Raw genomic sequence first — 20516 nt, forward strand, 5'->3', positions numbered from 1 at the left:
GGTACTTTCCATAAAATCATCTCTCAATGCAAATCAAACTAGCTATTAGGCTAGACATAAAACCATGCCATTTCTAAGTATGGTGAAGGCTATGTGATGATGTGGGGCTATTTTAATTCCAAAGGCCAAGTGGCCTTTATCAGGATGCATAGTATCCTGGATCCATACACTAACTGGCCTTTAAAAATAAAAATAAATACATATAGGCTAAATATGCACTACATACACATACTGTACATACTCCCTTTTGTCATTTATTTGTTGTTGCACAATTGTTTTAACCTCTATAGGGGTTTTGTAAAGTTAAATTTGATAGTACATTTATCCAAAGCTGTCAAGCCTTAAGGCAATCATGAATTTTGGATATTTACGGACAACAAATTCCCTTTTCATATCAGTCATGACTGTCATCATCTGAAGGAAATTCAGCACAGATGCTATTGCTTGCTTTAGAGTAGCCATGACAACAGTACCAGGCAGGATGCAGTGACGAGACTGATTTTGTGGCTTACTCCACCCGAAGCTGTAAATGAGGAGAACGAAACAAAACATTAGTTTAACAAACAGTTGTGTACCTTTTTAAATTATTTTGATCAAGTAGCACTCAATATTGCTTACAGATGCCATTCACGGAGATAGAGCTGCTTTCAATGTCGAAGGCAGTGATGTTTGAAGCTGCGTTGATCAAAGTGTTTGCAATCTGAGCGTTACTAGGGGCAGACGTGCTTACAAAGCCAAGGTTCACGTTGTTGATGACTGATCCACTTCTGCAGAAAGAGAAACACATAATATAATTTGAAATATCAGATTAAGTCCAGTATTCTTAAATTATATTACCTGAACATAAATTAAATTACTTGAATGACACCACTTCCAAGAACCTGAATGAAGGGAATGTCCTTTGGTAGACAGGTTCAAGCTGCCGAAACAAAAGAAGTTGTATTTAAAGACTTTTACTTTGAACATTGAAGTGTGTGTACACATAAGTTGTACAGTGAGCTGGAGGTGTAGTTTTATCTTCCTAATATATTTCCCTTAATGCTTCTGTCATTGATTCTTTCTGGACATTTGAACAAGTGACGTTTTTATATGTGGACTGTCAAGGGATAGTTCAGTTCTTTGGTGAGTGCTTGAGCTCTCTGATAAAGTAATTCAATAGGTGTACAAGAATATTTCGTTCTGAGGGTGAGACTTACCTGTCCCTTTATCAATGCAGCTCGATTTTGAAAAGCTGCTGATGATGTATTCAGCAAGTCGTTTGTAAAAGTGTCTTTAACAGATCTGAAAGACAGACTAGATGTTGTGAGTGCTACAGTTGTGGCAGCAGCTGTAGCTGTGGCAGCAGCTGTGGTTGTCGTGGCAGCAGCTGTAGCTGTGGCAGCAGCTGTAGCTGTGGCAGCAGCTGTGGTTGTCGTGGCAGCAGCTGTAGCTGTGGCAGCAGCTGTGGTTGCCGTGGCAGCAGATGTGGTTGTGGCAGCAGCTGTGGTTGTTGTTGTTGGAGCAGCTGTGGTTGTCGTTGTTGGAGCAGCTGTGGTTGTCGTTGTTGGAGCAGCTGTGGTTGTCGTTGTTGGAGCAGCTGTGGTTGTCGTTGTTGGAGCAGCTGTGGTTGCGTTGTTGGAGCAGCTGTGGTTGCTGTAGGAGCAGCTGTGGGCAGCAGCTGTGTGGTTGCAGCTGTTGGCAGCAGATGTGGTTGTCGGCAGCAGCTGGTTGGTTGTTGTTGTTTGGAGCAGCTGTGGTTGTGGCTGTGGTTGTCGTTGTTGGAGCAGCTGTGGTTGTCGTTGTTGGAGCAGCTGTTGGTGGAGCAGCTGTGGTCGTTGTTGGAGCAGCTGTGGTTGTGTTGTTGCAGCTGTGGTTGTGTTGGAGCAGCTGTGGTTGTCGTTGTTGGAGCAGCTGTGGTTGTCGTTGTTGGAGCAGCTGTGGTTGTCGTTGTTGGAGCAGCTGTGGTTGTCGTTGTTGGAGCAGCTGTGGTTGTCGTTGTTGGAGCAGCTGTGGTTGTCGTTGTTGGAGCAGCTGTGGTTGTCGTTGTTGGAGCAGCTGTGATTGTTGTTTGAGCAGCTGTTGTTGCTGTAATACAGATTGGTAGTAAGACATTGTCATGAAGTGCAATGCCATAGCTCAGATGGGTTTAACGTGAAACCAAAATACTTTAAAATAAAAATACTTCTTTTCTTTCTATCATAACTCATCAGAGGTGTCAAGTACAAATACTTTGTTACCTTACTTAAGTAGAAATTTTGGGTATCTATACTTTACTGGAGTAATTATTTTACAGCATGCTTTTTACTTCTACTTCTTACATTTTCACGCAATTATCTGTACTTTCTACTCCTTACATTTTAAAAATAGCCCCTTTACTCATATTTCAGTTCGGCTTGTTTTCATTCCAGCTCGTCAGTCATCGTTCAAAAAAACACACACAAAAAAACCTACCAAATCGCTCCATCCGGAGAGAGTGAATTTGATTGAGGTTAGATGAGAAGTATAAACATAGCTATTCCGATAGCTATTGGTTTGTACGCGATCCATAACAACTGTACAGACCCGGTGCTAATACGCCACCGGTGCCTTAACGACCGTTATCTACCGGACCGAATAGCAACATGGATTTCGGTGCCTTATTTAGGTGCCACTTAAATGCCTGCGCGATGCTCCGAAAACGGACGTTAGAGGGAACTGAACATCGCCGCACGGGACGTTAGTCAACACTACAGTTGAAAGCAGGTTAGCCTAGCGTTAGCTAGAAGATGGAGTAAACATGATAAAATGCTGAGAGCTAAACGGTGTAAAAGTGTGTCTATATTTCACTGGAGAGGAGTCTGACACCAGACTGTAGCTGCCGTTGTCTGAAAAACACAGAAGAGATGTAGCCTACGTGTCACCTTTTTCAGCCCTTCTGAGTATGCAGGTATGATTTTAATATAACATTATTATAGTCATATGATTTTGTCCCCGCGTTTTAGAGTTAAGCTGTTGTCCTTAATGGCATTTCCCCCCCTTACATCAGGGGTCTTGAATGTTTTTTAAGCCAAGGACCCCTTAACTTAAAGTGAGATGTAGCAGGGACCCCCTACATATTGTATGAAATTAAGTTGCATATTAAACTGGGCCTACAATAACTGTTAGGGTAACTTAAAGCCTTCTTACATACCTTTTTTTCATAAGCTATTAAAATATAAATTTTTGGCATGATTTTATAAATCATATTTTAATGTTACATATGTGGCACAGTAAATCTAGGATTAACTGTATCTGTGGGCTGATATCTTAGTGACTACCTTACCTATAGGCCAGTAAGCCTATCAGTGGGAATTTATATTTGCTAATAATATTTTGGAATTATGTTAAGGCGTTTTATTTTTATTTTTTTTAAAGACTCAAAAATGTAGGCCCCCCTGCAATGACTCTTAGGACCCCCTGTTGAAGATCTCTGCCTTACATTACTTTTACTTTTATACTTTAAGTAGTTTTGAAACCAGTACTTTTACACTTTTACTTAAGTAAAAAGCTTGAGTTGATACTTCAAAGTCTTTTCAAACCCTAGTATCTTTACTTCTACTTGAGTAATGAATGTGAATACTTTTGACACCTCTGATACTCATGTTGTTGATTTTTAATTCTACTTGCTCTACCTCATAATTCATTTAACATCTTAAAACTTACCAACACACAGAAGGAGGATGACACAGATCTTCATCATCATTTTGGGATGTGATATACTGTTGAAAAAAATATATTTTTTGTCAGATTCAGTTAAGCAATGACAACTAAATAGCATTTACTAACTAAAATCTGTACTTATACTACTGCTTTCTACATTATAGTAAATTGCTGAAAAATGTAGTGTCACTTATTGTATATGTTGAAATTAATTTCATTATTTTGTTACATGCTCCACTGCATCTTTGAGACAATAATCCCTTGTTAGCTGTAAATGCGAACTACCATTTATAAATCAAGATAAAAGGGGAATTTCTCTGCACTTCTGCAGAACACAACAATCCGGTGCAACCAAGGCAGGACACAACAGCATAAATAGCTAAAAATTGCCAGTGGTTACATCTTCATCAGATTCCTTGGACTCTTTGATGAAGATGTAACCGTAGATCGTAACATTAGTCACTGTTATGCACCTTCATCAAGTAAGAAAACAACTGTGTTGCACCAGCAAATTTTAGCTATTTTTTGCTATTTATACCATTTATAAATGTTGGCATCTACAAATGTGGATTGTTTTTTTCTGGGCATTACTTATTTTTTTTATAAATTTAAAAAAGTAAAACATCAATTATTACACCGACAGACCGTGGGTGATGATTATTATGATGACTATTATTGCAGATAATTGCATTGTTATTGAAGAAAGACAGAAAACACAACTTGCATTGATTGAAATTGGATTAATATTCATCATTGAAATACTTACAGGTTTTTTCTGCCGTAGATTTGTCTTGACTGCAGTGATTGAAGCTGTGATGCTCTCTGATTCCACCTGTTGCTGTTTGCTGGTTGAGGTCCTCCACTGAACACACATCACCTTTTATACCCATTTACACAAAGGTGTAGGAGTGGCCTACACCTGTAATAGCTCATTATTACGCCTTATTTTGTGTTACTGCCTAAAGAAACCAGTCGAGGTACATTTCTTTCGAGACATGACGTTGGATTTGTGGGAAAGGTTTTTGTGATGTTGTTTTTTTTCCCTCATAAGATTACACCCAGCGTTTTTGTCATGTCTGGTTTGGTGTTCATTTGGGTATAGGTGTGAGGGACCGGAAGAACAACACCTTCAGGAGAGAATCTATCAATGATGCTCTTACACCTCCTCTTCATGAAAAAAAGGTTGTTACTAAACTATTCAGCACTTACATTTTTGTATTCAGACATACAGTACAGGCCAAAAGTTTGGACACACCTTCTCTTTCAATGCATTCCCTTTATTTTCATGACTATTTACCGTTGTAGATTCTCACTGAAGGCATCAAAACTATGAATGAACACATATGGAATTATGTACTTAACAAAAAAGTGTGAAATAACTGAAAACATGTCTTATATTTTAGATTCCTCAAAGTAGCCACCCTTTGCTTTTTTGATAGCGCTGCAAACCCTTGGTGTTCTCTCAATGAGCTTCATGAGGTATTCACCTGAAATGGTTTTCACTTCAAACTTTTGGCCTGTACTGTAGGTGTAATTTAAACATAAGTCCTTTGCCTTGAACATAATTGATATGTCTGTGGAGAATTAGCGGCTTAATCTATCTTTAACAAAAAGCTTTGTAATTTAATGTAATGTAATGTAGTGTATGGACGTAATTTGTCAAATATTTCAATGCCAGTTCTACAAATGGTATTTCAGAAGTGTGACGAACAGTATATTACTGTCAGCAAGGTCACTAGCCTGAATGTTACATTTCTATTGATAACAATCCTACAGCTTGATCTTTCCAATCTAGCACTTCTAACGCAGACTATAGGTCAGCGGCCAATAAGACCAAGCACAAAATCTCCAGAAGCAGTCATTATGTCCCTCCTATTTGAGAGAATCTAATGTTTTAATGTTGATTTTAAAGGATCCTTCAATTAGTTCTGCCTGGCTCATCAATCAACTGTGACAGGTTGAGATTGTCACACATCAAACAAATTCTCAATAATGTATCTGTTCCTTATACATTACATTTAAAGACTGCTTAATAAATAAGACATCAGTACTCAGGATCTGCTCTTAATAGGAAGCCTTTGGCTCATGTTCCCTACTTAAACTGTACCTCTCAGTTCACCCAACAGGCCTTGCTGCATGTTTTAACAAATGAACACGCCCCACCAGGGACAACAGTAAAGAAGCCAATGATTCATATAATTAGAATGCTGCATCATACAAAAACAAGTACATTCTGGTTCTTTGTATTTCACAATTTAATACTTTGAATAATTTGCATGGAATATTAACATGCGTAAAGCAGACACAACAATCACCACAGTATGGAATATTAGCATGCGTAAAGCAGACACAACAATCACCACAGTATGCAACGTATTTTTTGCATACACGTACAACGTATCTTTCATTGTAATGCAATCAAATACTGTTCATGTTGGTTCTGTGTCAATGTTAAAAGCAGTTAGTAAAAGTTGTTTATATGCTTGTGTTATGTCAAAAGAATGTACATCAAGTGAGAACCGAGAACTTCATAGAAAAAAAATCACATGATGGGCGCCCAGATAGCTCAGTTGGTAGAGCGTGCACCCATATATAGAGGTTTACTCCTCAACGCAGCGGGCCTGGGATCGACTCCGACCTGCAGCCCTATGCTGCATGTCATTCCCTCTCTCTCTCCTCTTTCATATCTTCATCTGTCCTGTCAAAAATAAAGGCCGAAAATGCCCAAAAAATAATCTTAAAAAACAGCACATGATGTTGAGAAATTGAGTGAAAAGTTCTGGGTTCCTCATGAACAATACAACGTGTAAAGTCTATTAATGACTGGATTAAAACAACGGACTATATATCACCAAGATTTAGACAGTGTACACTTTGCATTGTTAATGAAGAGACTTGAAGATTTAATTCAGTTTGTCATTATTTATTATGTGACTGCTTTTTAATTATGTAACTTGACTTATGTTTTTTAAAAACACAGAAACAAATCTTATGACATGCAATAATTAAGTACACTGACAAACTTGATGTATATTTTTTTTGACATAAGACAAGCACAGGGTCTAAATGTTGGTGGTATTATGTCCCTTGATCCAGTCCAGTTAATTCCAAATAACAGCTGTAACAACTGCTATGACTACAAGGAAACTTGTTTTGTTGCTGACTGCAGAGGAGGCCGGGGCCTGTTTCACAAAACCAAGATAAGGGATTAAACCGGGATTTCCCAGTTATCCTGGATGAATTAAGCCTTGATTCGGTTTCACGAAAGCAAAGGCACATAAATCACCATGGAGATTTATTCTGTACAGCTAGCCTGCTCCTGACCAGGCTAACAGCCAGGATTTATTTAATCCTGGAACCTTTTCTCATCACCCAGCAGAGGTTTTACCCTGTTCTTATCAGCCTGGAAGGTGCATATTGCTGTTTATTTAAGTACTGATATTATTTAAAGTTGTGACCATTATTTTTTTTAAATAATTATTCATGTGACAGTCATTGTTACTGTTATATTGCTGTATGAAGACTGCTGTTCACATATTGTTGTTAGAAGTTTGATAAATATATTATGGCAGTTGTTGAAATAATTAGAAAAGGCTGATAACATTTCAAATGTGTTTTAAATGAAGTCGTATTACTAAGGGCAATACATACAATGCTGTACATTTCTATAGTTGACCAATGCCCTTGAATTATTTTAGTTGATTAATTTTGTTTTAAATTCTTTAACAATAAGGATCATGTTTGTTCCTCTTCCATGTACATTGTATTTGGCATTCTTAGCACACAATTTGTGTTGTCCAGTAAACTGGGACAATAATTTGGGAGGATTGTACAATTTTAAGAACATATCTTAATTGTACAATCCTCCCAAATTATAGTCTTAGTTCACTGGACCAGTAACTATCTAGTGTTGTAGGCTACTGTACATTCATGGAACAACAGGGAGTGTCATGGTGCTGTCTGTTTTCCCTCTCCCCTCTCCCTTGTTTTTTGTCTGTCATGTGCTGAGTGGGTGTGGCGCTCCTGGCTCTCTCCCTCCTCGTCAAGACACCTGTGGCTTCCTGTTCACCTGATTCACATCCAGCAATCACCTCTCCTGTTTTAAAACCCCAGCCTTCCAACCTGTCTCTGCCAGATCGTCCGTTCACCCAAGTGGTAACACTCGCTACGGCCAGCCTCAGTGGTTTTAAAGACTGCTTTTCTTTTGTATACCTGTTGCAAGCCTTGTTTTGACTTTTTGTGTTTTTGTGTCCAGATTCCCACTACAGCCCTGGAAGCCCAGTCTGCCTGTCTGAGCCTTGTTCTTCTCTCAAACCTGCTTCTCACCTGTCTGCCCGCTCTCAGCCCCAGGGGATATCCAGCACCAGCATCACTCATTTTTTGTGTTCAATAAACCTCAATACCTGTTCTGACCTTTTTCCGTGTCTGCGCTTGAATCCAGACAGCCCAGCCTAACAGGGAGAGGACACCTCAATGGTTTTTGACCTTATATTTTGCTGGGGGGATATAACTGATGAATATACTCTGTTCCATTCATGTTAACAGTGTGCATGGAATTTATCACTTAATTATCTTTATAGTTTCTAGATTTTAGAGTGCAATTTCTTCAGTGTCTTTGTTTTCTATGTCCATATATATGAGGGAGCAAGGCATATAATATGTAGAGAAGGAAACTCGTCCTCTATAAAAAAAATAACACAAATGCAAAAAAAAAGTGTGGCAGATAATAGCGGACAGACTGAATGATAGTCTAAAAATAAACATTTATGAACTACTGCTCTTAACTGAAAGCATTCAATGATTCAGTGTCATTTGCAAAAACAAACAGTTGTACACTTTGCATTAAAAGCGAGCAGTGGAAGTTAATATGACTTAGGACATTTATATTGTAGCCCGTGAGAAAGACAGAGAGAGGAACAGAGTGAAAGAGATATTTACGCTTCATATTCTAGCGTTATAGAAAATGGATCTTCATGGTAAATTTCTTGAGTAACATTATCTTCTGCTTACTTTTAAGGCAAAGAGTACAACTGTTAATTTGTGCAAATGATTAGTAGCCTAATCATTGAATGGTAGGATTATGACGGTTTCCATTCAGAGCAGTGGTCAGTTACTGTATATATTTAGGCTGCTTACGCATTCAGTTGGTCCGTGATCGTCTGCTACACTTTCTCTCACTGTTGCATTACAGCGTCCATGTTTCTTTTCTTTTTATACAAATACTGTGTTTCACGTCGTCATACTTCCACAAGAAGCTGCTGCTCACTCTGTATAAAGTATGTACAATGCGTGTTCTCAATTGTATCAGTAAATCTGTGATCGACCTCGCGGTATTTTGAAGGAAAGCCGTGGACGCGCACCTATCTGAATTAGTTCAGCCTGGCTCGACCTAGTCGCTCCTCCTCAGCCTGGCTTGGCCTTCGTGAAACGCACCAAGCCAGGATGCACAGATTAGACTAGGTCAAGCCTTGCTTTATCAGTTATCCTGGATTTAGATATTCTGCTTTTGTGAAACAGGCCCCCGCAGTTGATTGCTGTGCTGTTGCTGGGGCAGCTGTTGTTGATGCTGGGGCAGCTATGGTTGATGCTGGGGCAGCTGTTGTTGATGCTGGGGCAGCTATGGTTGATGCTGGGGCAGCTATGGTTGATGCTGGGGCAGCTGTGGTTGATGCTGGGGCTCTACCTCATAATTGGGATGTGATATAGTGTTGAAACAAATATAATCTTTGTCAGATTTAGTTAAGCAATGACAACTAAATAGCATTTACTAACTAAAATCTGTACTTATACTACTGCTTTCTGCATTATAGTAAATTGCTGAAAAATGTAGTGTCACTTATTGTATATGTTAAAATTAATTTCATTACACGAGATGTGACACATCACGAGATTGGGTTCACGAGAACGAGACGAGACGAGATTTCAAAATTTTTTAAAGAAATCCTCAATGATGAAATATATGAATGGAAAATAGTTTTTTTATTCAACTGAAAAATCACAAAATGCAAAACAATTTAGGTGCCTTTTGAAATCAACTATTAATGATGAATGTTATTTAACTTTTTTTTTTACTATTTTAATGAATCATATGCAGTAAAGGACGTGCAAACACTGCAAAATGTTTTGTATAAAATCTACCAACTGGCTTCTGCCCTGTACAATTTCACATGAGAAATCTAACTCCTTTCCACAAATCGAACATAAAAAAATAAACAGTATAAATAAAATAAATGTGTAAATAACAGAAAAACTTTAAATGCAAACAGTAAGTGTATCAATAACCAAAGTACTGCTCTCTCAAAACTACAAGTGCAAACAGAAACAATTTTTTTCTATAAGATAAACTACACAGAACAGCCTAAGATATGTTCTATTTCAAGAATATAAGCATGTTGACTATTTCTGGCAGCAGTTGAGACCTTTGGGCAGTAACTATGTCTCCTGCAGTAGAAAAAACACACTCACTTGGAACAGAGGTAGCAGGGATGGAAAGGTATGCTTTGGCAAGTGGAGACATCAAAGGATATTTAGGAGTCGCCGAAATCCGACATTTTCCACCACAGAAAATGGCCTCATATCAGCTGCAATGAAAACGCCTATGTCCCTCGTTATTGCCGTGGCTCTTGCACTTGCAGAGATGCAAAGCCTTTTAGAGTTGTTTGCCCTTTTAATGTTTTCGTCGCGGGTGCTGTAGTTAGTAGAGAGCTGTGGTGGTGCTGTAAGTGTTTTTGCATAGTGCTAGTGTTAGCCGCGGTATACGGCATTTTTTTCTTACAATGTTTACATATTGTGTTCGTCTTGTCTGTCACTCTTTAGCCATTTATTATTTCCGCAGGAAAACCAAAATGTTTGCACACAAATGATTTAAAAGTTGCAGGGGGATCTTCAATAGTATTTTCATGCTCCATCACGCTGACATCACGTCGCCTCACGAGACAACTTTTCACCTCGACGAGAAATCTCGTCACGTTTTAATCTCGCGAGATCTCGTAAAACGAGATCTCGTCACACCCTTATTAGCATTGTTAGCTGTAAATGCAAACTACCATTTATAAATGTTGGAATCTACAAATGATTTATTATTGTAGGCATTCACATTGTTTCTGGAATAAAACACGCTTTTTTGTGCATTAACTATTTCTTTATTTTAAATTTAAAAAAGAAAAAAAAATAATCTGTCTAATACCAACATACACAACACAGTTGTAGCTGTAAACATGTACAATAATTGAAGCATTTCAAATATGTTTCATTATCTTCCAGAAAAAAAGTAAATAAGCAGATAAGTCTAACACCAACAACACTGGTTGATATCCCTCACTGAACACCAACACAGTCTCACTCCCTACTCGTCAAATGTATGACGCATGGTCAAGGACCCTGGCGTCAAGTTTCAACGAAAAAGGGGTACCCTTGAGGTTATTTTTCGACAAGGGGGTCCGTCAGATAGACATTCATGTTATTCCCTCACCGTCGGATATTGACGAAAGAAAAAAACACGCCCCCCGCCCCTTAACTCGAAATCTGTGACAGTTATTATTGGTATTTTTAGCCCAATAACCGCTGTTTTAATCAACATTGTTCACGAGATAGTATCATGGTTTATATGTATTTCTTTTAATGTTATTATTTCGGTATATTTCGGCCAGGGAAGCTGGATTGCTTTTTTGTTGATTTATATTTTTTAAACTATAATGCTACATCTATCAACATTTATTTAGATGTTATCATGGTATTCATTTCTTTATTTTAGTAATATTATTTCGGTCTTATTACCGGTGAAATATTACAGTATATGCTGTAATACAGAACATAACGATATGACCCCACCTGGACGCATTCAAAGCCGATATCCCCCAATGCAATGCGGCCATTCATTTCAAAGAATCGGGCAGCGATCAGCTGGTCTTTAACGCCAGGATCGCTTCAATATACATATATACAGTCAGTGGTTGTGTCACCAGCAACAACACGTTGCTCAGTTTTGTTCCAGTAAGTTATGAACCATAATAACGTTTAAACGAATCCGCGAAAAACTCCGGAAGTGACGTAGTACGTCCCGCTCAGCGGATACGAAGATAAAAATATATAACATTCGTAATATTAATGTTTTTTTCTAATGTTGTATTTGAGGAGTTAAACAATAAAGATAGTTATAATATTAAAATACAGTTTCATGTATTTGTCTACGTTTAAACGAATCCGCGGAAGTGACGTGAAATTCCACACCTTGTCTGTGAAAGAATGTTCCACGTTGTACGTGATAATTTACACAATAAAATACTAATAATGAAAACATTGTGTTTTATATTTAGCACTTTGATTTGCCTTATATATACTATATAAAAAAACTACAGTTGAGTGTTTAGAACTACAGCCTAATGGCTTGTTTGACTAATTTGCATTTGTTTTGAATTGTACTGTTGTGAAAAACAATAAACTATATACAAAGAGAAGCATTTTTTATTTTATTTTCCATGCATAGTTATTTAAAAACGCAATTTTCTAATTTTGCAGTTGATGAATATTGATAGCAAAGACTAAAGGGGAAACAAAACAGTATAAGAGTATATTTATGTGTGGGACTTAGTTTGATTTAAAATCAAACTGCATTATTAGTTGCTTTAAATAAATTACTCTTTTGAAATATCAATTTATGGTAGGCCTAACATATTAATTATTATATTCAGAAAATGATCCTCAAATCAATCACCGTGGTTACAGCTTGTAGCCATCCTAACCTTTGTAGCCTTTACTGAGACTACCTTTTCAAAATTAAGAAGGGACTAGTTTTAAGAAGCATTTTCAGGAAATTAAAAGGATAAGCAGATTGTTGCCGAGGTTTTTGTTTACTGATTAAGATGTATATAGCTTTGTTTGGGTATGTATACATATACAACATGTGTTTTGGCATTTTTGGCACACTTCTACCTCAGCACTACTGCACAAAGACAAAACTCACACATCTCATTCAACCATTTCACAACCTGAGAAAAGGGTCATGACATGGGTCAGAGCAGTTGTTCCCAACCTTTTTTCCTTGGTGCCCCCCCTACTCATGTCTAAGAAAAGCTGACCCCCCCCCCCCTTGAAACTGAAGTTGAGGTTATAGAGGTCATAAATGATGAACCAATCCATCGGCTCTGCTCCTATAGGCCCAATGGTGTTCATATGGACCCTGGCGTCAAGTTTCAACGAAAGAGGTGTACCCTTGGCGTTGTTTTTCGACGTGGAGGTCCGTCAGATAAGACATTCATGCAGACCATCAGAGCATAATTTTATTCAGCTCTGGTGTCATTAACTTAAAGTAAAACAAGAAAAGAATAATTATTTCAAAAATAATAATGGAATATACTTTTTTGCGCCACCAGAGCATCAACCTTAGGCTACTTTGATCTTGCATAATTGTATTCAGCTCTGGTGCAGGTAACGTAAGGTAATACAAACAATAATTAGTATTATTATTTTAAAAGTAATAATAATAATAATAATAATAATAATAATAATAATAATAATAATAATAATAATGGAATATTCTTTTTAGCGCCACTTTGTATCTGTTGGCCAATCAAGTCCATCATCAGCGATGCTGTCACTGTTTGCGACGCTCGCAGCCAGTATCATTGCGCTTCTGGACTAAACGGTAAGTAGCTTCCAAAATAGGTGAATTAGAAAATATATAACAATGACACATGAAAAATGATCCATTATGCCAATAGGTTGTGTTGTGTTTGTTGACGCTGTCTAAAGTGCACTGTAGAAAATGCATGGGATAGAGACTGATATAAGTGCATGGTTGTTGTTGCAGTGACGCTAACTTAGCTAGCTAGCAGTTAACGTTAAAGTTAGCTACTCAATCCATTGTTTTGGTAGAAAGCAATTATGCCAATAAGTTGTGTTATGTTTGTTGACACTGTCTAAAGTGCACTGTAGAAAATGCATGGGCTAGAGACTGATATAAGTCCATGGTTGTTGTTGCAGTGACGCTAACTTAGCAGTTAACCTGCTAACCTTAGCTAACAGTTTAGCTGCTCAATCGTTGTCATTGGGTTGGTAGAAAGCAGGAATAAAATTCAGATAGCATTTAAGGAAATAATCGAGTTATGCAAAGACATATTTGCATTTGTTAGCATTGTGTAAAGTGTATTATGGCAATTTAATTGGATATGAAATCAATCAAGACATTGAATTATAACTTGTTGCACCTAATTAAATATGCAGTTAGTCTAGCTAACATGTAGCCGCTAATTAATTTTCACACAGGGTACCGTCATCATAGGTTGTATTATCAAACATGGTATCATGTAATTGTAATTATTGAGTTACATAGGGGCTATTCACAGCACAGGTATATGTGAGATTGTGTAGTTGTTGATTTTGAATTCCCCAAGTGCCTTTAACACATGCTTATTGACCCACAACATTGTCCTATGCAATTTGCCAACAGTTCAATGGGTAAAGATTAGATTTTAGTATTAAATGTTAGGTTATAGTTGGGGTTGCCGTGTGTGTGTGTGTGTGTGTGTGTGTGTGTGTGTGTGTGTGTGTGTGTGTGTGTGTGTGTGTGTGTGTGTGTGTGTGTGTGTGTGTGCTAATTTTATGTGCCAGCCTTTTTGCCTGTGAAATCTCTTCATCTGTTCTCTGTTAAAAAAAAATATATCATGTTTACCTGATGTTGTTTTGGTTGTGTGTGTGTGTGTCTGTGGGTGTGTGTGCGTTTGTTGTGTAGATTTCAAAATGACTCGAAGGAAGTTTAAGCCTTGCCCTGCCAAGCACCTAACCAGGTAAGGGATAGTAGAATAGAGCATTATGTCCAATATTCAAATATGTGGTTTTAATGTTCTACATTTCTCAATAGTAGGTCAATTGGACACTAAAGTATGCTCCTACTAAATGACCCTGTATGATATCTGTACTGTGTTACAAAACAGTGATAATGTAATGGGTTGATATAAATTTTGATTGCTTGTTTTGCACCAAACGCTATAGGCATTAGGCAACATTGATTAGAGTAGCCTGGGCGTCTCCTACATCTGCCACTTTCACTGTATGATTATTATAATAATAATAATAATAATAATAATCCTGTGTCAATGTACAGACGCATATTCTGAATTAGGGCTGGGCGATATGGTTGAAAACTGTATCACGATATAAGTTTTTCATATCGGTCGATATCGATAATTATTGATATTTTTTATGACCTATTTAAAATAAGGACCAGGAGAAAAATATATTCAATTTAAACATTTTTATTTTAAACTTAACCCTGCTCTGATTATAATCCCCTCAGTTATAAAATCAGAAATGTCAACACAACCATGGAAAACACTCAAATAATTAAAATGTAAACATAGGTCTAAAATCACAATTATCACTTAACAATTATCTCTTAACATTAAGGTGCAAACTTAAAGAATAAGTAAGAAATGCTTAATAAAGTGTCATAATATAGTGCAAAGTGTTAGCTAAATATAAGAAACCTGAGAAGGAACTATTTTCTGCAGGTTTAGTGCTAGGTTGGTAACCTGGCTTCTGGACAGTGCTCAGCATGTCTGCCTCCGTTATTTCTTTGTAGTGTTTAGTAAGGCGCTGATGCAGAGTACCTCTCCATGGTGGTCTGCTGCTTGTAGTGTTTAGTAAGGTGCTGATGCAGAGTACCTCTCCATGGTGGTCTGCTGCTTGTAGTGTTTAGTAAGGTGCTGATGCAGAGTACCTCTCCATGGTGGTCTGCTGCTTGTAGTGTTTAGTAAGACCTTGTGCTGGCATATGGTATTGAAATTGAGGATTTAATAATATTTCCGCAGAATCTGGTATTATCAGATCATTTTTTAATTACTTTTGAATTCTTGCTACCTGACCATACTAAACCAGATAGCAGCTTCTACACTAGATGCCTATCTGACAGTGCTATAGCTAAATTTAAGGAAAATATTCCTACAGCATTCCAGTCTATGTCTTGCCTTAACATAACAGAGGACCTCTATGTTAACCTCAGTCCCTCTCAAATTGATACATTTGTAGACGGTGCTTTCGACTTGCCCTACGGACGACCTTAGACTCTGTCGCTCCTCTCAAAAAGAAGACGATAAAGCAAAGGAAATTAGCTCCTTGGTATAACTCCCAAACTCGCAAATTAAAACAAATCTCACGAAACATCGAAAGTAAGTGGCGCTCCACCAAAGTGGAGGAATCCCGTTTGGAATGGCAAGACAGTCTGAAAACCTATAGGAAGGCCCTAAGAAAGGCCAGATCAGACTATTACTCATCATTAATAGAAGAAAACAAGAACAACCCAAGGTTTCTTTTCAGCACTGTAGCCAGGCTGACAGATAGCCACAGCTCTACTGAGCCATCTATTCCTCTAGCTCGGAGTAGTGATGACTTCATGAGCTTCTTTAATGATAAAATTATAACAATTAGAGATAAAATTCAACACCTTTTGCCCTTAACTTCTAACAGTTCATCTTTAAATGCAGGACCGCTAGAAAGAACGACAACTCCCGACATATACTTGGACTGCTTTTATCCTATAGACCTTCAACAATTAATGTTAAAGATATCCTCAGCTAAGCCGTCTACCTGTCTCTTAGACCCCATCCCAACGAGGCTACTCAAAGAAGCGTTACCCGTGGTAAACACTTCATTATTAGATATGATCAACATGTCCTTACTAACAGGTTATGTACCGCAGTCATTTAAAATTGCTGTGATAAAACCTCTTCTGAAAAAACCCACCCTAGATCCTGAGGTCTTAGCAAACTATAGACCTATATCTAACCTTCCCTTTCTATCCAAGATCCTTGAGAAGGTGGTTGCTAATCAGTTATGTGATTTTCTACATAGCAACAGTCTATTTGATGATTTTCAATCAGGATTTAGAAAGAATCATAGCACAGAGGCGGCACTGGTGAAAATTACTAACGACCTTCTAACTGCTGCAGACAAAGGACTTGTCTCCATTCTTGTTCTACTAGATCTTAGTGCTGCATTTGACACTATTGACCATACTATCCTGTTACAGAGACTGGAACACTTAGTTGGCATTAAAGGAATCGCACTAAGCTGGTTTAAGTCCTATTTCTCTGAACGATCCCAGTTTGTTAATGTTAATGATAAACCCTCCAAGCACGCTAAAGTTAGCCATGGCGTTCCTCAAGGCTCAGTGCTTGGACCAATTCTATTTTCCTTATATATGCTTCCTCTAGGTAATATTATTAGGAAACACTCGATTAACTATCACTGTTACGCAGAGCGATACCCAATTATATCTGTCAATTAAGCCAGATGAAAGTGGTCAGTTAGCAAGACTTCAAACGTGTATTGAGGATATAAAATCCTGGATGACCCACAATTTCCTGATGTTAAACTCAGACAAAACTGAAGTTATTGTGATAGGACCAACGCACCGCCGAACTTCGTTTTCGAAAGATATAGTTACTCTGGATGGTATTACCCTGGCCTCCAGCACTACTGTCAGAAATCTAGGAGTTATTTTTGATCAGGATATATCCTTCAACGCCCACTTAAAACAAACCTCAAGAATAGCCTTTTTCCATCTTCGTAACATTGCCAAAATTAGGAATATCCTGTCTCAAAACGATGCTGAAAAACTAGTCCATGCATTCGTTACTTCTAGACTAGATTACTGCAATTCCTTATTATCAGGTTGCCCAAATAAGTCCATTAAGACTCTCCAACTGATCCAGAATGCTGCAGCACGTGTTCTGACGAGAACTAAGAGAAGAGATCATATTTCTCCTGTATTAGCTTCTCTGCATTGGCTTCCAGTGAAATATAGGATTGAATTTAAAATCCTCCTCCTGACTTACAAAGCTCTAAATGGTCAAGCACCATCATACTTAGAAGAGCTCATAGTACCTTATTGTCCCACTAGAGCACTGCGCTCCCAGAATGCGGGGCTACTTATGGTTCCTAGAGTCTCTGGAAGTAGACCTCTCCATGGTGGTCTGCTGCTTGTAGTGTTTAGTAAGGCACTGATGCAGAGTACCTCTCCATGGTGGTCTGCTGCTTGTAGTGTTTAGTAAGGCGCTGATGCAGAGTACCTCTCCATGGCGGTCTGCTGCTTGTAGTGTTTAGTAAGGCGCTGATGCAGAGTACCTCTCCATGGTGGTCTGCTGCTTGTAGTGTTTAGTAAGGCGCTGATGCAGAGTACCTCTCCATGGTGGTCTGCTGCTTGTAGTGTTTAGTAAGGCGCTGATGCAGAGTACCTCTCTATGGTGGTCTGCTGCTTGTAGTGTTTAGTAAGGCGCTGATGCAGAGTACCTCTCCATGGCGGTCTGCTGCTTGTAGTGTTTAGTAAGGCGCTGATGCATAGTACCTCTCCATGGCGGTCTGCTGCTTGTAGTGTTTAGTAAGGCGCTGATGCAGAGTACCTCTCCATGGTGGTCTGCTGCTTGTAGTGTTTAGTAAGGTGCTGATGCAGAGTACCTCTCCATGGTGGTCTGCTGCTTGTAGTGTTTAGTAAGGTGCTGATGCAGAGTACCTCTCCATGGCGGTCTGTTGCTTGTGCCGTGTTGCAGCTGCAGATGTTGTTGGACGTTGATGGCAAATACGGCTGTGCTCCAAAGTGTGAGCCCGGCTAAAGTGGTAAAACAATTTTACGGTATTATCAGTGTTGGTGGGGACGACGGTCTGACGACATTGGTCTGACTACGGTCAGACTTATAAAATCCCCAAAACTGCCATACTGACTTTTCCTGTTTTATCAACGATTTCCTCGCTCGCTGCGGCACTCACTTTCCACTCCACGCCGGTTCTGTTATTGAAGAACACGAGACAGCGATGTGGCGCAACCAAACATGATACTGTTACATGATTGGCTGTTAGAGTGTCACTCCCTACGTTGCTAGGTTGCCAGAGAGTGAGGGCCTTTGTTCATGCAACCAAACTTGATTCACAACCTCTGGTTTCTTCTGATGAAGAAAAACAAGTTATCGAATGTTTTATCGACCGCATTTTCTATTGATATTGATTATGTGTCTATCGCGATACATATCGTTATCGTTTTATCGCCCAGCCCTATTCTGAATTGCATTGTGCTTTGTGTGTTCCTCTCTTTTCTGTATACAGCCAAGTTAAACTGTATCTTGATTGTACTTCTTCTCTCTGACTTTGGATCTGATGTCTCACTTTGGTATACTTTTACCAACACAGCTGAGCCGCAAATCCTGCAGCTCTTGTTTCACAGCCATCTCCAAAAAACCCAAAGTAATGGCCCAAAAAGTGTCCCTGGACAGGAAGTGGGGGGAAAGGGTCCTAAAAACGAAGAGTGGTGGACTCTGCCCATATTGCAGTAAGTAGAAATGGTCATGTTTCATTTAGCAATATGATTTGTTTCACTTTCATTAATATTCTGTGATAGGGCAAGGGCCTCATTTTACAAAAAGAAGTTTAATCTGTCAGTGAATGAATTTGAGGTAGGCATAGTTGGCATTGGTGTAACATATTATTTTAATGTATTAGTCATTTGCTTGACATGCATGGAATAGACTTTCTTTTTGACCAGGAGCTCATGTACATTTGTTTACATATACACTGTGTTACTGAAGTCTCTGTCTCTGCTAAAGGCAGATCACATAATTCAGACCTAGAGTCACTATTAAAGACAGTCTTGCATGATTATGTAAGTAGATAACATGCTCCTACCTTGCACTACCACCCCTAGCATGTCAATATTGCATCTCACACTTCTATTGCCTTGCGCTGCGTTAATATTAGAGAAAGTGCATGATGACATGGCAAAATAACTCAGGACATGCGTGAACGCGATGCTGTGTGCAACATATGTGTTGTTAAAAGCAAGGCCATATTCCAGGTGTCCTATTTCAAAGCCACAACTTAAAAAAGCATTTGAATTACTACAGGGGAGATAGTAACGTTGTGTTATAAGTGGAAAGGGTTCAACCATACCTACCGGAGTAGGACCGAGACCAGGTTCTGTAGAGCGGCTGGCTATTTTATGTCACTTGGTGACATTCCCAAATGAGTGTTTCTGTTTGTCCCCCAAGCTACATTTGCCGTGGGGAGAGACAGGTAGACCGACCAAGGGGGGGAGGAGAGTGTTTGGATCAGGTGGATAGGTGGCCATAAAGAGGGAGTCCAGTCAAAATGTATTTTTGTTATCATATTTTGTTTTGTGTGTGTCCAATCAATATCATTTATTTTTGAAGGGTGTCAGGACTTTTAGTGTCCCCTTTAGAAACCCAGACTGCTAACTACTAGACCACCAGCATTCAGCACAACATTACATGAATATTGGTTGTATAGAGCAGGGGTTCTCAAACTGTTTGTGCCAAGGACCCTTTGTGCGGGAGAACAATTTCCAAGGGCCCCCTCATAATCTAAACAATTTCTACCGTTTTTATACTTTGATGCCATTTCTATTCTCTGAATTTCTGTCTGGGTTCACTATTCTGTGATTTCTAGCTGGTGTGTAACTTGGTCTTTAGTCAACTTTGGATTTTGAATCACTTAATGATGTGGACTGACTCAAACATTTATCCACTTTCATCAGCTATCTTAATGGCAAATAAGCCAAGCTAAGCAGCAGGAAGAACGGTTCATCATGACCTGAGTGAAGTGATTCAAGTGATTCACAACAGATTTACTTGATTAGTCATAATCACAAAAAGTTAAATGTTAATGTTTTAATTTATTAGTGCATTTATAATCAAGATTTTATATGTAGATTCAAAATCATTACATGGTCATTGATAAGCATTTCTTAATGATAAAGCACAACTTTCTCATTCAAAGCAAATCCACTTTGAGAACCACTGGTATAGAGTACATATGTAATGTTGTTTTTTAAGGGTAAAATCTGTTAATTTTGATCA

The 20516-nt window shown here is 38.5% G+C and overlaps 2 long non-coding RNA genes across 2 annotated transcripts; one reads left to right on the top strand and one right to left on the bottom strand.

Moving 5' to 3' along the window:
• Positions 1 to 249: 249 nt before the first annotated feature.
• Positions 250 to 1286, bottom strand: LOC114567550 (uncharacterized). The gene is made up of 4 exons (XR_003694193.1): positions 1197 to 1286; positions 858 to 919; positions 619 to 767; positions 250 to 523 (listed from the first exon to the last, which is right to left on the bottom strand). It is a non-coding gene; the product is annotated as an uncharacterized LOC114567550 (long non-coding RNA).
• An 11933-nt stretch (positions 1287 to 13219) lies between these two features.
• Positions 13220 to 18968, top strand: LOC114567568 (uncharacterized). Its single transcript, XR_003694198.1, has 3 exons — positions 13220 to 13300; positions 14387 to 14441; positions 18835 to 18968. It is a non-coding gene; the product is annotated as an uncharacterized LOC114567568 (long non-coding RNA).
• Positions 18969 to 20516: the final 1548 nt, after the last annotated feature.

The sequence above is a fragment of the Perca flavescens genome, chromosome 14 (genome assembly GCF_004354835.1).
Source record: "Perca flavescens isolate YP-PL-M2 chromosome 14, PFLA_1.0, whole genome shotgun sequence".
In the NCBI taxonomy this organism is placed as follows: domain Eukaryota; kingdom Metazoa; phylum Chordata; class Actinopteri; order Perciformes; family Percidae; genus Perca; species Perca flavescens.